Source organism: Pinus tabuliformis, chromosome 1_1 (genome assembly GCF_031772625.1).
Source record: "Pinus tabuliformis cultivar Carrire ecotype Pingquan chromosome 1_1, CPIR1, whole genome shotgun sequence".
Taxonomy (NCBI): domain Eukaryota; kingdom Viridiplantae; phylum Streptophyta; class Pinopsida; order Pinales; family Pinaceae; genus Pinus; species Pinus tabuliformis.
The window spans coordinates 385208492-385225519 of NC_142297.1; the positions used below are offsets into that span (position 1 = coordinate 385208492).

The following is a 17028-nucleotide window of genomic DNA, read 5'->3' on the forward strand; positions in this document are numbered from 1 at the left end:
CTGGAGAGTTTATGAAGACAAAGCTCCTTCATAATTCCAAAATACCTCTTCCTGTGACCAGAAACTATCTTTGAATATGAGGTGTAAACTGGAAATTCTGATTTGTGAAAAACTCCACCTACAGCAGTTTCGTAGCGCAAGTTAGGTCATCAATTTCTCCCATATCATAATGAATTTGAAGAACTTGAAAGAATTTTGAGTATTTAATTATGTTAGGAATAAAAACCTCTTTCAGTTTTCCAAAATATGCTTTTAGCTGCTCAAACAGCCTCCTGGAAGTTGACTACCTAAAACAGTTTTTTTTTTTTTTTTTTTTTTTTTTTTTTTTTGCTGTTGAAAAAAAGGCTGCTTCATTGATTTTGTAGTGCAAAACTAGTTTTTTACATTGTCTGCATTATGAAAATGTGGATTCGTAGCTAGTTTCATTTTTTTTTTTTTGAATGGCTAAACATATGACTTTCAAAACATGATATGGGACCCATAAAGTGTCAAAAAAGGTTGTTGAACTTTATTTTATGATGGAAATGAGACTCTAACCCTATGAATTGGACTCTAAAAACCATAAAAGTGACTTAACCACCATTTAAAATTATGACTTAGGAACAAATGTAAACTGTCCAAGTTTTAGAAAATTTTAGGGTGATAACAGGTTTACAACTCTCCATGCAGAATCTTTGTAGTATCTCATTTTCATACTTGCCTTGAGAGACAAATAACTACCCATCATCTTGTCATACTTCCAACCCGAGAAAGTAGTGCATGAGACCCATGTCCATTTAAAATTCCCTTGCAAGGTCCTCCTTGCAATATATGATCAACGTCTCATCACTAGTTAAAATAAAATTATCAACATGTAAGACAATAACGACAAATTTACCTTCTATCCATACGTGATGAGGTTTACATCTGGTTCACTTATGGTGAAGCCCAAACCGGTGAGATAACTATTGATCTTGGTGTACCAAGAATGAGGTGCTTGCTCGAGATCATACAGTGCTCACTTGAGTTTGAAAACATGAGACTCTTGATCAAATGTCTCTTTTTGTTACTCTATGTACACCTCCTCCTTAATAACCCCATTCATAAATGTTGTTTTTACACCCATCTATTGGATATTTCAGAACATCTGTGTAGCGAGACGAAGAATTGATCTAATGGATCAGTACCTTACTACAAGAGAAAATGTCTCCTCATAGTCATTTCCCTCAACTTGAGAGTACCACTTGGCCACAAATTTGGCCTTATACGTCCCTATTCTTCCGTTTTTTGCCTGCTTCACCTTGAAGATCCATCTCAAACCCACTATTGATTTATATGTTGTTCTTGGGATCTTCTCCCAAACATGGTTCTTTGGAATCAATTCATATTCCTCCACCATTGCATCAACCCATACAGGTTTCTCTATTTCTTCCTCAAAATAGGATGGCTCAATCTCTATAAGCTCAGTCATAAGAGCCATGTCGCTAGTGTACCTTTCAGGTGATCTCCTTTTCTTACACAAATTTGAAGGATATCCCACATTCTCCCTCACATCCTGCACAAGTCTATCAACTTCCTTATTTATTTTTCTGCCTTCTCTAGAGGTTTTGCTTTAGTGAATGTCTCCACTCTTTGCTCCATAATTTGTGGTTGCTCTACAACTTCTTGAGGTTCCTCTTTTTGAGCTAAAATCTAATCTTTTGGTGGCATCTAAAGCTCCCTCTCAAGAGAGCACCACATGGATTTATCTTCATCAAAATTTACATCCCTTAACATAACTATCATTATGAGTGATGGCAAGTACACATGTTAGTTGTGGGGATTTTTTGTATAACCCACAAATACCCCTAATTTTGTTGTTGACTAAAGCTTCTATCTTGATTCTTTGGAGACATGGCAGTAAACAAAGGCTCCAAAAATCTTGAAGTGAGACACATCTGGCTTTCTTCCTGAGAAAGCCTCCTCAGTGTAATATCATGCCAAGAATCTGATGAGAACTTCAGTTCTGCAAACAAATTGTTGTATTGCATGCCTCAACCCACAAATGCAGAGGTAGGCCTTGGTCATGCAACATCACCCTTGTTGCTCCCAAAATGCTATGGATATTTCTCTCAACCACCCCAGTCTGATGTGGGTTGTGCGGTATTGTCAACTCTCATCGAATGCCTTCTTTTGCACATAAATTTTTAAATTCATTCAACACACACTCACCTCCATTATTGCTCCAGAGAGCCTTCACCTTCTTGTTGGATTCTTTCTCAAACAGTGCCTTGAATTCTATGAACTTAGAGAATGTCCCATCTTTCTTCCGCATGAAGAGATCCAACACTTATGTGAGAAGTCATCAGTAAAAGGACAAAATATTTGTGTCGGGCAGTGGAGGCTATAAAGAAAGGTCCACAGACATCAAAGTGGATCCTTTTTTGGATTGCATGCGCTTTGTTGTCCCGATCATGAAATTCGGATTTTATGTACTTCCCCAAGGTACATCCTTTGCATACATCTTGTTGCTCAAGTGCTCCTTTAGGGAGGCTAGTGGATATTTGTTGTATACTATTCGAGGTGCCATGATGCAAATGGCCAAGGCTTATGTACTAAAGTTCACCTACATCATGGCCCTGCACTTTCTCTTCCTTGGTTTTTAATGCAACACAATCATCCACATCTAAATTATATAGATTCTTCACACAAACCTCGATCTTCTTCATTTGTCTCGTGGCTATGTGTCTCAGGAATGTTTTTCCTTTGTTGACCATCACGTCATAACCAAGGTCTTCCAAAACGGAAATAGAGATGAGATTTTTCTTTAGGCCTGCAACAAACATGACATCCTTGAGCCTGAGAGGGGAGCCTGACTCCCTCTGAAAGTTGATTGTACCAATACTGGTAATGTTGTACCTTCCATCATCCCCTAGCTTGATGTACATATGGAGATCGTTCTCCTCCAAGTCACTGAAAAGTCTCTACAACCTGTCATGTGGAACAATGCACCTGAGTCCTAGTACCACACACTCCCCATCACCATGTTGGACATGCATGCAATAAGGGTAACGTCAAGGTCAAATTATGAATCCAAGGCTTCACCCACTGCTCCTCCTATGGTCTTCTCACTTGCCTCTTTCTATGGGCACTTCGTGGCATAGTGCTCGTATTCGTGACAATGGAAGGATTTAATTTTTGACAAATATTTCTTATTTCTCCCATGGTTGGATTCTGGTTTGGTCTAAGATTTCTTACCCTTTTCCCTTCTTTCCCTTTGCAATCAATGCAATTTTTTCTTCATCCTTTCCCTTGGATGAGGTCCCATCTCTAGTATTCTAGCTTATTTCCTCTTGTACCAAATCGTACCATGAGTGTTCCCAATTCGGTAGTTTCTCCCTCCTGTTCACTTAATCTTGATAGGTATGCCAACTCTTGGGAAGGTCCAGAAGGGATATTCTTACCAAGTCATCCCTTGAAAGAGTAACACCAACTCCTACAATCTCATCATGAACTTGTGTGAACCTCCTCAGATATTGCAGGGTAAACTCATTCTTCTACATCTTGATATTTCAAAGTTTATCCTTGAGCACCAACTTTTTGTGGTCACTACTATTCTAGAACAGATTTGTGAGTGCCTACCACATTCCATAAGGATTTTCTATCCCATGGAGATTGCTGACAATGTGGTCTCGTACTCCCTCTAATATTATTATCCACACCTTGGCTACAACTTTCTTCGACTGAGCAAGGTTTTGGGCATCAGATTCTGCTGGTTTTGTAACATCTCTCTTGATTTATTCTAGCAATCCATTTTCATTGAATACCTCCTCCATGCGATCCTTGCAGTCAATGAAATGAGAGTTTCCTTCCAAGGAAAACTCTAGCCTCAGCCCGTTGAAGGTCATATTTTCAATTCCTAAGAGCTCTTGCTACACTGAACTGCAAATTCGAACCTCCTGAGAAACAAATTCGAAATTCATGCTCTAATGTGAATCCTGCTATGATACGATGTAGAAATTATGGTGTAGATTTGCAACTCATCATGAACTTTTTTCAAAATCATAAGACACATACCTACTCTACTACTCTACGAAAGTTAATTCACAATTTAGAACAAAAAATTCAGACATGCAATAAGAAATAAAATACATGCACACAATATTTTTCTTTGGGAAAGAAATCTTCTAATAACTCCAATGCCTTCTTGCATCAATCTTATGAATATAGATGTATTACAATTGATTTACTCAATTGTGCACAGCCCGTAAGTGAATAACCTATCCGTCTGCTCACTAAGAAGCTTAAACCAAAACTTTGTCAATTTCTACCTCTGCTTGAGCCCCTATTTACTTGTGCAATTCCTTGAGAAATTAGGCCCCTATTATTTAGGTCTTTTCCAAAATGGATTGCACAATTCCTAAGGTTGATCATGTGACTGCATGCAACACCTGTACACTCAAGACTAGTCTACAACTAATATTAAACTACCTTGGAATCTCCACCATAGCTAGGGAACTCGAATTGTTTACATGCACTAGCAATTTTGGGATGATTGATCACTTAACTAGATGATCATTGCATTTGACTAAAGTCTCACTGCACAACAAGCCTTCCACTAGTTCCTCCAACAGTTAGACCTAGTTTAACTGAAAACAACTTGAGATAACTGACTTTGACTGCTACAAATTAGAAATCACACATGCTTAACTGAACTCTAACTCCTCCAACTCGAATTGATTGAGTAAAATTGGTGACACAAACCATTTCGTACAAGCTAATTGCATCCAAGTTGTCTGCTGATGTGGAAATTCAAATTTTCTCAATTTTATCAAGGGAAAATCAAATTGAGAATGTCTTGCCACATTTTTCAACAATCCTTCAAGTGAATCTAATCCATGTTGCCAATCTAGCACAACAATTTGCTAATAACAACAACCAATGTATATAGGTAGCGTTCAAAATAAATAAAACAATAAAAAAACACATATTAAAACACAATCGATGGAGACACCAAAAAGTACTCCAACTATGTTACCACCCATTAATGTTCTTCGAAAGTGCCTCCATTGGTCCTCTCACAATGCACACCTCTATTTTCAGCCTCGATAGCCCTAAATCACATTAGTTGTTGTCAACTTCCATCACTCTATTTCCCGAAGAAACCATCAATAGCGTAAAGATGAACCCCTAATCCTTTACCATTTTTACTAGCACATCATATTTGAGAATTTTAAGACAAAAGATGTATTTTGTCTTAAAATTCCCCTCCATGTAGTAGTCTAGAATGCAACGACATACTTTAGGAAATTGGTTCACTAAATTATTGCCTAAGGTAAAGGAAGGTTTTAATATGTAAAACCCTATCCTACATGGTGCATTTTTATCAACCTAGTAATACATGACTAGGTGATCATTTTTTGGGTGATAACAGATTGTTTCCCAACATAAGAGTTTGAGGAGCACATCGTATGCTAGAAATATGTTGTAGCTTCACTTTCGCAAAACACCGAAGGGAAGTCATAGGGAGAGACAAAGATCACTCAAGTAATAGGAAGGAGTGAAGTTGGACGGGGTGAATCCTACCTGTGAGATAAAAGTTTCCTTTATTGATGAGTACAAGATCTCAATAAGGTGGGGGAGATATACCCATACCTATGATATAACCGCGTACAAATGATAATGGCGTGCCTAACAATCTAGGTCTGAGGTAAATAGTACATGATACATGATATCTTGGCATCAATGGGGCAAAAAATGATACAATGAGATAATGATCCCCATATACATAATTTCCTCGAATACAATGGCCAGGATTGATACAATTACGTATGTTGATTTGAGGACATGAGACATAATTCCCCCACATTGGTGTGGTGAAGGGTGCAGGGGGGGAGATCACAACCAAAGAAGCCCTGATGAATAGGAGAGGTATTTAAATATCTCAATGGACCATTTTAAATAGAGGTTCATGTTGTGTGTTATGCAATCGGCAGAAACAAAGCCATTCAAATAAAAATAACTTCTTTGAGGCTAGATCATAATTTTCTGACATCTAGGTATTTGATGGGCTACCTGAAGGGACATCTCCTGATGAGGTCTAGAACATCTCACACACACCTCAGAAAATCTAGGAAAATATGCTAGATCACTATACTTCCAAGTGTATGTTTCTTGATTGTGTGATAATGAGTTGAATTTGAGCATGTGAGAAAAAACCAAGTAAAAGGGAAATAATGATTCACTTTGCTTGATTAGAGGCACCAAGAAAGGATGAAAGATGAAACCAAGGTACACCATCCTCTAGACTACTCTCCTGGAATAAATGTGTTGATGTTAACAAAAGCAGGCCCACCAGAGTTTAGGCAATTATGAATCCTCAACAAAGGCACAAGGATCATAGTATTATGGCTAATAACGACTAACACTGGGGATGATAATTGGAAGATATGGGGACTCGTGGAGTTATGATTTACCTTGTCAGAGCATAACATGCAAGGTTGACCTCGTAGTGACTGACACAATTCCATAAGGGATGGTCAATTACTCAGATGGAGGATTTTCAAAGGCACATGAGGATAGATGGAGGTCAAATATAAGAAAAATGGGATGAATGTGACACATAGATGGATAATATATTGTAACAGGACTCAATGGGACTTTGAACAGACTCCATAGATGTAGGGGTGACTCATCTCTAATGCTTTGAAGAAAGGTGACTATATGATGCTTCCACATGGGAAAGGCCCACAACGCGCCATAATAGAATCAGTAAATAGTGATTACTCATGCCATAAATTGACTCATAATTCTAAAAGTTGAACAGACAAGTGGTATGAGAGTACATGTGACTCATATTAAGAGATTTGATTTAATGCGCCAAAGTGAGACCTCATGGAAAAAATGGCTTTGTGGCGAAGTTTCAAATTACGAGAAACATGGAGACCCATTGTAGAGATCGGTGAGAGAATTCCAACAGTGCTGACGGTTTGTCAAACTGAGCTACCATTTACTCTTAATGGCCAAAAGAAACTAGAGTTTTTCCTAGAAAAGGGCTTCTTGCCCCCAATTCCAATTCATTTGTACATTGATTTGTTGGAGAACTTAGAGAAGAGTAAGAGGTACTAAATCTTGGTGAGCTCATAGCAGAGTTGTTGGATTTCGAATCTATGACTTAGTAGGTGGCCTTACTTATCTGGAAATGGTCTTAATGCCTCTGGGAAGGATGGTTTGTCATGAAGAATTATGGAAATAAGGTTGTCCATTTAATTTATGGAAAAGAGACATTATGTATGGAAAAGATACAAGTGAAAAGATGTTTATTTTTAAAATAGACAATATCTCCTATCTCTCTCTCATCCAAATCCCAAAATCAATAAGGGATATCATTTAAATTTACTGCCCCGAGCTACATTTTTAAGACATAGTTAGGATTCTTAAGAAAATTACCCAAAAGGTAACACAATTCTTGTTATTGTTAGACCTATGCATTAGGGATTTCTCTAACATCCACTTTAACAAGCATCTTTCCATGTGCTCAATATTCTCAATAAAAATAACATACTTTGTGGTGTTGATGAGTAATTTCTATTAAGTTTCTTCTTTTATGGATCTTGGGGAATTCCTAAACATAAACTTCTTAGACTAAATAAGAAGCGATCGATTTGTAATATTCTTTTTTTTGTGGATATGGTTAAAGTGGACAGAATCTACCCATGGTATTTACCGTGGTAGTTGCTCATGGCATTGACCCATGGTAGTTGCCTTTGTTTTTCGAGTGAAAACAATAAAATAAGTCTCTAGAGATTCAATGAAGCATATAAAAGAGGATAAAAGCCTAACAATGTAATCATCAAGAGTTATTTATCTATTTTTCTTTTGTTGAGAGCTTGTCAATGCAAGTTCTAGTTGATCCCAAGGACGGAAATCCCATGGGAGTAATTTCTCTGGTGGATCCATTGAGGATCTAAGGTTGTGCTTCAGCATCTTTAATTTCTCTATTGATGGGAAGCCATACATGCCAAGGCACGAGCTTTAGTAGTGCTTCTGTGGGCATGTAATTTTGTTTATATTTTTTTACATAAATAAGATGCTGCATTCTCAAATCTTTATTGTGTTCAGTGTTTTTACTGCAAGAATTTTATTAGAACACCTACAATGTACCATAATTGATTAAAATTTCGATGATTGGGAAATTACAGTGGTATCAGAGCTGTGCATCCCACCAGCCTGGGGGTTTTATTGGAAAATTCTAAATTATTTGCAGGGTTATTTGGAGGTTTCATGCAGGGAACTTTGGTGGAATTTATGCTCACCCTAGCCAAGATTTCCATCTTCGATGGTATTTCATATCATCCTAGTTGGCTCTATTTTTTGGTTGACTGGAAGGATAATTTTTTGCATTTTTTTGAGAGTTATTATTTTATTGGAAACAAAAGAGAAAACATTACTCTGCAAAATTTTTAGATTGGACCTGGGTCTGCTTTACCATATTTATCCATTCAAGTTTACGGGGTCAAGATCGAACCCCTATCAGATTTGAGGGTCTCTTTTCAATTGTATTGCAGGGATGTGAGATTTGTTGTAGGAAGTACTACCATCTTGACTATAATTTGATTATAGGTCTATAGAAATGCAACAGAAGAGTTCATCTCCTTCTAGTGGGTCAAACACCAAGGGTTCAAAGGCTAAATTCTGAGCACAAGTATCATATCAAATTATGTCCGTTTCATTTCAAGATCAATGGTATGAATATATTTTTGTAATCTATATTGGAAAGAGGCTGGATCATTTAAATCTAAGGAGGAGACCCTGCCTTTCGATGCCATTTTTAACTTGCTCATAGATCTAAAGTGTCTCCTTGAAATAATTGTGGATTGATTTCATTGGAGGTAAAAGAGGTCAAATTGCAAAGGTTGGAAGGTCGAGTTTCTAAACTTGATCCCAAGGAAGAATATAAATTGTTTAATCAAGCTCATCCTAGGATTGAGGTTGAACCCATAGCCAAACTTGGAGATTGATCACTTGGAGGCCACATTTCTCTTCCAAAGACTGAGGGTTTCAAGGGTCCTTGCTCCACGCATTTTCCAGAATTCTTTCTCTTGTAGTGTTTTCTTCTCAAAGATGTACGAAAAGAACCCACTTAAGACTGTGGATGATAAACAGTATCAATAATATAAATGGTTGCTAAAAATTGTAGATTTGCAACAAATGATAGAAACAAAACCTGCGAAAGTCCTAACCTATGCCACAATCATAGTTAAACAACAAAAAGAAACAGTAATAACTCAAATAATCCAATGGAACTTTTTTTTTCCCACCGGAAAAATCGTAATATTTCATTATATGGTGAAAAACTACATGTAGTATATATTGTTCTGCATATGCGATTTGAGCCCATATATCTATAATATCTACAAACCATTCCTGTAAATGGCTGTGTCAAAATAAAAAAATCGTCACGCAGGATGATGCTATATCAAATTCAAAAAATCATCACGTAGAATGATGCTGTAATAGTGTTCTATATGATGATGTAGATAATTTAGTTTTATTTATGATCAGCGCCCTGCGAGGTGTAAATAATTATTATTAAATGAACACTCAATTACCTAATATAACTAAATTCTAAAAGTAAGAGTATTTTAATACCATTTATGCGTATTTAAATAATATTAGAATAATAATAATTATAGATTAATTAATTAATTTAACCATTATACGAGATATAATGACCATTATATTTAATAAATATGGATATTATATTATTTAATATACTCAAATTAACCAATGAATTATCTTAATACTGAATTATATTTAGATATACATATACAGTTAATTAAATTGAATTCTTTTATTTACCGGGTTTAGCTATTTATAGGAATATTAATAATTAAATTAAGGGTTTGACTAGGTTCATTGGGTCAAAATTAGCCGTTAAAAATATAGCCGTTGGAGTCTCTGCACACTTTATTTAATCAGCTAAGCCAGATTGGTTCTGCAACTTGTCCTGATGATGAAACACACTGGTTGGTTCGAAACGCGTCGACAAAAGATGGTTTATGTGATTTTGCCGAAGATTTTCTAAACATCATCATATATGTTCGATAGTTCTTCAAAACTTTAGTGGCCATGCACCCGATGATAGATTTGATCTATATAAGGAATGTGGTAGTACTGGTACTGTGAGGTACCCCTCTGTTCTTGGATTATCCACTGTCCTCTTGGCAAGTTCGTGGCTTCCTTGAATAATCCGTTGGCACTTTGGTTATGATCCCTGTAGATATGACGAACAAGAAAGGAATTATATTGAGATTTGAGATGCATTACTTCGTCTAGAATATTTAAGAGTGTGTGAGCGTGACATCTAGTATTCTGATTGATCCAATTTATGATAATATTTGAGTCACCATATATCTGTAAGTCTCTGCATTCATGATTTAAAGCAAAATGCATAAGATGACGAAGAGTTATGAGTTTTGCAATGTTGTTCGTTCCTACGCCTAGGTCCATCTTGACTTTGTAATAACGCTGATCTGATAGATATAGAATGAAAGCCCCCCCACATCCGTGTTGTTGAGCAGCTCCATCAAAAAATTCCCATGGTGAGGAGTGGTCTATGGGATTGGGCACAGTTGGTTTTCGGGAATGAGGAGGAGTATGTTCATGCAATTCGTGATATGATGCCATGATTTTGGCAATAATGGACTACCAGCAAATCGGGCCATTTTCAAAGGTCAATTTGTTCCTTGCCAGCCAAATTTCCTAGCAAATGATGAGAGGAAGACATGGGAGGTAAGTTCCTGAATGTGCTTGGTTCCAGGCATCCCATGCTGCTGTGATGTTGTCACTTTCCCATGTTCTCGTGAACCTAATTCCATCAGCCACGTCATTCCATATTTGTTTTGTGGTATTGCAGGAAAGGAAAAGATGTTATGTCAATTCAGAGTGCTTTTTGCAAAGTATGCACTAGGTGGGACCATACACGAATCTGTGCATAAGCAAGTCCCCTGTAGGAACCTTATTTCGGAGAATGCACGAGAAAAAGAGTCTAGTCTGGGGTGGAGTCTTTAATTGCCAAATGAGCTTCCACCATCTCTGAGTCATTTCTGGTTGTTTCTTTATAATCAAACACAAGTAAACTTCCTTGGGGGAGTAGTAACCAGATTCGGCCTTTCTCCACATGAGCTCATCTGGGCCTTCCTTGATGCAGATGTGGGATTCACTCAGTGCGCTTGTGTAATCCTCCTAGTTGTGGTGCCAGATTAGAGGAAAATTTAGCTGCGCTGCCGATTTCCATGCTTGTGTGAAAATGGATGAATTCTCATGGTCTGTAATATGGGTGATTACTTTTATGTTCTGTTGATCCAGTAATCGAATAAGCTCACGAGGGAGGTAACATCTCCCCCCTCCACTGGTCCATGGGTCCATTCCAATGCGATCCCTGGATCCATCATTGATTCTCCAAGTAAGATGGCTGCGAATGAGGGGGAGTGAGCACAATAGAGCTTTAACCGATGAGATGCCTATTCTGTTCCAACCAAGCAGTCGGATCCAATCCATAACTTGTAGGGGCCAGATGTATTTGTAGTATGAGATAGATGTCCAAAGATTTTTCTTGGTGAGTAATGTCCATTCCATTTTCGTAGCTAGAGCATGTGCAAAGGATGATAGATCTTTAAGACCCCATCCTCCCCATTTTTTAGGCATGGCAATATTATCCCATCTAATCCATGCAAAAACTCGTTTATCCTGTCCTCCATTCCAAAGGTATCTGCAACAAATTTACTTGAGATGAGCTAGAATACCTCTAGGTATCTAGGCTAAAGCCATCCAGAATACAGGTGTAGCCTTCAGGATAGATTTAATAAGCACCAGCCTTCCTGCTTTGGATAGAAAGCAATGGCTCCAATGAGAAATCTTCTTCTCAAATTTGGAGATCAGCCAAATCCAATCCGCTATCTTGTGTCCCAAGGGCTTGATCCAGTAACCCAAATATTTGAAGTCCTGCTCCAGAGGTCGAGGGGTATATGGGAATCAATGAAAGGAAATATTGGAGTCTTGTGCAGAAGTATATACCTGGGAAATAGTAGATTTTTAGTGGTTTTCCATCATACCAGTGGTTCTGTAAAAAGTAGCAAGGATCTTTTCGAGAGTGATCAAATATTGAATACTTCTGTCCAAGAAGATGAGGACATCATCCACAAACAGGAGATGAGTCAGGTAACACTGATCAGTAATATTTAAACTTGATAATCTGCCATTCTGCTTTCCATGATAAATAAGTTTGCTCATGCATTCCATAACAAGCAAAAAGAGGAGAGGTGAGAGTGGGCAACCTTTCCTGAGTCCCCTTTCAGCATGGAAAAAAGGAGAGGCAAAGCCATTAATGAGCAGACTATAGGTGGGGGTTGTTATGCAAGCCATTATCTAGTTGGTAAATGAGAGGGGAAAGCCTAGGTGGATAAGAAGCATTTTGATATAAAGCCAGTTCACTTGATCAAAAGCCTTGGCCAAGTCAATTTTGAGGATGATACCTTTTAGTCTGCGGGCACGAATGAAAAGAATGGCTTCTTGAGTAGTGCCAATAGCTTCATGAATATAGCAGTCTTCAAGGAAAGAAAATTGTTTAGGGAGGATATGCCGAGAAAGGATAGGCCTGATATGATTCGCAATGATTTTTGGAGATGATCTTGTAAAGGCAATTGCAGAGAGAGATGGGACGGAAATCATCAAAAGAGGTAGGGGAGTAAGATTTTGGGATGAGGACGATGAAGGTAGAGTTGATAGCATTATACAATCTACTTGATGATCAGCATTCCTCCACAACCTGTAGAAGATCCAAGGCCAATAGATCTTAAAATTCCAAATAGAATTTGATTGTCCACCCGTCAAGTCCCAGGCTTTTATCCTTTTTGAACCACTTTAATACCCCCTCAAGTTCTTCCAGAGTGATAGGTGAAATCAATTCATTTGCTTCTTCTCCCCTACAAAACGAGGGAAGAGTCCAGCCACTTGTATGATATCTGCTAGATTAGCCTATGGGGAGATCTAAACAGAGTCCGAAAGTGGGAGGTGCCAAGTCTGGAGAGCTTTCGGAAATTTTCAGCTTGCTCTCCATCAGGAAGGGGCATTTTCCAAATCATGTTTGTAGTATTCCTTCCCTTGGAAAAATTTTGGTAAAATTTGGTGTTTTCATCTCCTGCCTTTAACCAAATGGCCCTGTTCTTTAGTCTCCATGATTCTTCCCTCTCCTTGAGTATCTTGTCTTTCTGCTTCTCAAGCTCAATCAACTTGGTCTTCTTTGCTGCTGAGGTAAAACCAAGATTCTTGTCATCCAACAATAATTCCAACTTAGCTTCAATGGCTGAAATCTTCTGATCATCCTTAGCCTTCTTCTCCTTAGCCTAGGCCATGGTTAGTTGTTTTATCTGAGAAAGGTTGTGGCAGAAACCTTATGCTGTTGTTCTGTGATTTTTTATAGGGTGGGTGACCCAAAAGTGCTTGACTAAACTTGTATATCCCTCATCTTGGAGCCAGACATGATTGAATTTGAAGGGTGCCTTTGGCTTGGCAGCAGGTCCAAGAATCTCTAGGTAAATAGGAGAATGATATGATATTCACCCTGACCCCACCCATTGTCTGTATCTGGTCAATCTTTGAAGCAAGGGGATTTTGATTAGGAATATGTTGAGTCTTCTAGCCAGGGCTGCATCCCCTACTCTTCGGTTCCTCCATGTAGGCATAGGCTTGTTCATGGGGATGTCAGCAAGATGGTGCTGGTCTAGAATGTCCTTAAAGAAATCAGACAATGGGTCAACTTGGATATGTGATCCCCAAGATTCCCCATATCCCATGGAGAAATTAAGATCACCCCCTATGATAACCTGATCCATAGATGTTGAGTTTAATCCAAGAAAATACTACCAGAATTCCTCTCTCTACTAGCATGGGCCATATACATTGATGATCCTCAAGGTCCCCCCTAGCTTAGCCGAGAAGAGATCCATACCTATAAAGCCCACTCCTCCCCAGGTGACAGATACGTTGATGGTCCAGGGATTATATCCGATGGCTAAGCTCTCAGCTCTACGTATGGCATCCAGTGCATGGAAGTGCCATCCAGGTCTGATGGTGAATAGGGTTTGCTCAATAGAATCAGCATTGCCCAAAGTCTCTTGCAGCATAATGATATCAGTCGGTTCATTCTCAATCAACCTCCGCATGGCTAGTTTTTTGGAGGTACTAGCCAAACCTATACAATTAAAGGAGAGGCATTTCATGGTGGAACTCCATCTGGGGTTTGCAATGCTCTAAGAACCCCTTCCATGGTAGATTGCTTGCCAGATGCAACCCAGCACCGCCTTTCTGAATGGCCTTTGTCAGGAAATATTTTCGTCCTCGGGAAGATTGTGCAGGGGGTCCAGGGTAGGTTAGCCCCAGCCCAATATGTGAGTCAAGACCCGGTATGTGCCTAGAGCGAAGGTTGTAGGAGTAAGGCAATACCAGGTGGGAAGAGGCCGAAACCCTAGATGAGGATGGGGTTGGTTGGACAGTAAGGGAAGAGGGGGCTATGATGGGGGGAGGGATGGAAATCATGTAAGTAATGGCAGGAGAAAGAGGTTCAATAAAATCCAATGATGAACCAACGGAAAGTCATAATGAAGATGAGTGAGAGGATAGGGGAGAGAAAGGAGTAGTACCTATTTTTCGTGCCATCTTCGTAGTAGCAGCAACTCTTGCCTGAGTCAGAGGGGGGAGGGCGGCTTGTAGGTTTCTTCCACATCCTTTGAGGATTCACCCAAGTTATATAGATTTGGGACCGGGATGTAGTCACAGGAGCTCGAGTTGTCGACACAGGTGCTTTTCATTTTTGTGGCGGTGGAGAGCCAAGGGGATCAGCTGGTTTCGTGAGCAGAGGAAATTCCTTGAATACGTACCCTACCTTATGACACCTTCTATAGCAGAATGGAACACCCTCGTAATCCTAGATCTGTGTTCTGGTGTAATGCCTCCATTTCAAGCTGATCTTCTCTTCTAGACCCTCCCTTGTGTCCAAGTGAACCAGGATTCTTTTCAACACATGGTTTTTTGTCTGAACATAGGTTTTATCATATTCCAGATACGTCCCAAGGGCATTTCCAATCCTAATAAACACCTCTTTAGACTAGAATTGTAGAGGAAGACCTGGTAATTTCACCCAGATAGGTCTTGCTCCAATTTTCTCCCGTTCCGGATCAAATAGTGGTGACTAGCGCTTGAGGAGGACCAGTGCCATCTCTATGTGCTAGTATTTTGCAAGAATCAGATCAGTATAGTCTACCTTTGAAAAATGTAGGGAAAACTAACCCCAAGCCAGGCTTTGAACCTATGGGAGTTCTTGAAGAATGCCACCCCAAATCTCTTTTATCCAATTTGTGAGCTTGGTTGCTGAGTAATCCCTTCCTCTCACATGCCCAATAAGTACTTTGTTGGCCTTGTCCACCACCTTGCCCATTGGTATGTCTTCACAAAATGTGATGGTAAGGTCCTTTGCTAAGGTCTTCATGCACTTGACCTTTCTCTTCCCTGTTCTTGGCGCCCATGGGTGTTCCGTCAATGGATCTAAGCCCACATCCTTCAGGGGAATCGCCGCTTTTGATTTTATGACCGGAGAGTCGAAACAACCCGAAGGGAGGGTATTAGGGTTTGCAGTAAACGAAGGAGGCGAGCTCAGGGGGGCACCGGATTATGGAGAGGGAGCGGATCGAATGTAGGTGAGGGAGGCGATATGGCGATGAGAAGATCAGGAGTGCTAGGGGAGAGCGGGGCGCAATCGAGTCCCGAGGTTTCCAGAGAGAGAGATCCAAAGCGTAGCAGTGAGGCTGAGGTTCCCGGAAGCGTGATAATCGACGAAGAACCTAAGTAAGGAGAAGCAGAACTGTCAATGTTAGGGTTAGGGCTATGACTGCCAAATATGGTTTGTCCCTCGAACGGATCCTGGGAATAATCAAGGGCCTCCTCTTCGATATCCATCTATTCCATTAACGGAAACCGCCACCAAAACCACCAGGAAGATAGTTGACCGTGCGCACAGTAAACAAATGTCGACAGGTCGAATGGTAGGGTAACAGCTATCGCGGGTGCCCAATTTACTGAGTTTAATATTTGTTCTATCTCCATCTAGGTGCAGGGATGCGCACGTGCCACCTGCCCGCCTGTGGCCACGTTAGAGCCTTGAACATTCATATCAATTATCGGTCATGAAAAAGAGAATGAAAAGAAGAAAGATTGACACACAAACTACAACTTTAAAATAAACAAAGGATATGAACACCAAATGCAAATGGAAGCACTTACTACTTTTGATTTAGAAGTAGCCAATGCGAAAATCCATGGGGTAGTTTTCCAAGCTTCCACAACACTCTATCCTCACTCTGACATACAATAAAAGAAAAACATAGAAATCGAACAAAGAAAAACCCATTAAGTTTTCTAGCTAATTACTTCAGATTTACTTCAAATACTTTAAAGTAAGCATCACGGGAATTAACATAAATAAACCACACTACACACTTACCATGTTCTACCACTTGTGATATATTCCAGTTATATCTTGTTTCTTCCATTCTTTGAGATCAAATACATTCATCCCATATGCTCAACCACAAGCATTAGGATCAAAGTGCCTGGCTATGTGCCGATTGGAAAAATTAAGGTATTTGTCAAACCAGCGAAAGCTTTCTTCACAAGTTTCCACTGAACTATTAAACTTTCCATGAAGATCTACTAACCACAAGGGTGTCAAATCTTTCTGAACCACAGTATCATCATCCCAGAAAAGGATCTTGTCCAATTTGGGATAAACTTGTGGAAGATAGAAACGAAGATTATTTAGCATGGATAAATATTTTGGATATATATATTTCAAATTGGAGGAACATGCTGAGAGTGTAGTTGAGTGATCTGCCTTGAAATAATACTCTTTCATAGCTGTGGATTCAAGTTGGCAACACACATGGCAATAGGAGGAATTGAGCCATTTAAAATCATCAAAATTTTCTACATGTATCACTACTTTCCTTGGGGGAT

The 17028-nt window shown here is 39.2% G+C and overlaps 1 pseudogene; it reads right to left on the bottom strand.

The window, feature by feature from the left end:
• The window catches only part of LOC149213254 (polygalacturonate 4-alpha-galacturonosyltransferase-like), a 53105-nt pseudogene extending 38922 nt beyond the window's left edge, over positions 1–14183 (bottom strand).
• Positions 14184–17028: the final 2845 nt, after the last annotated feature.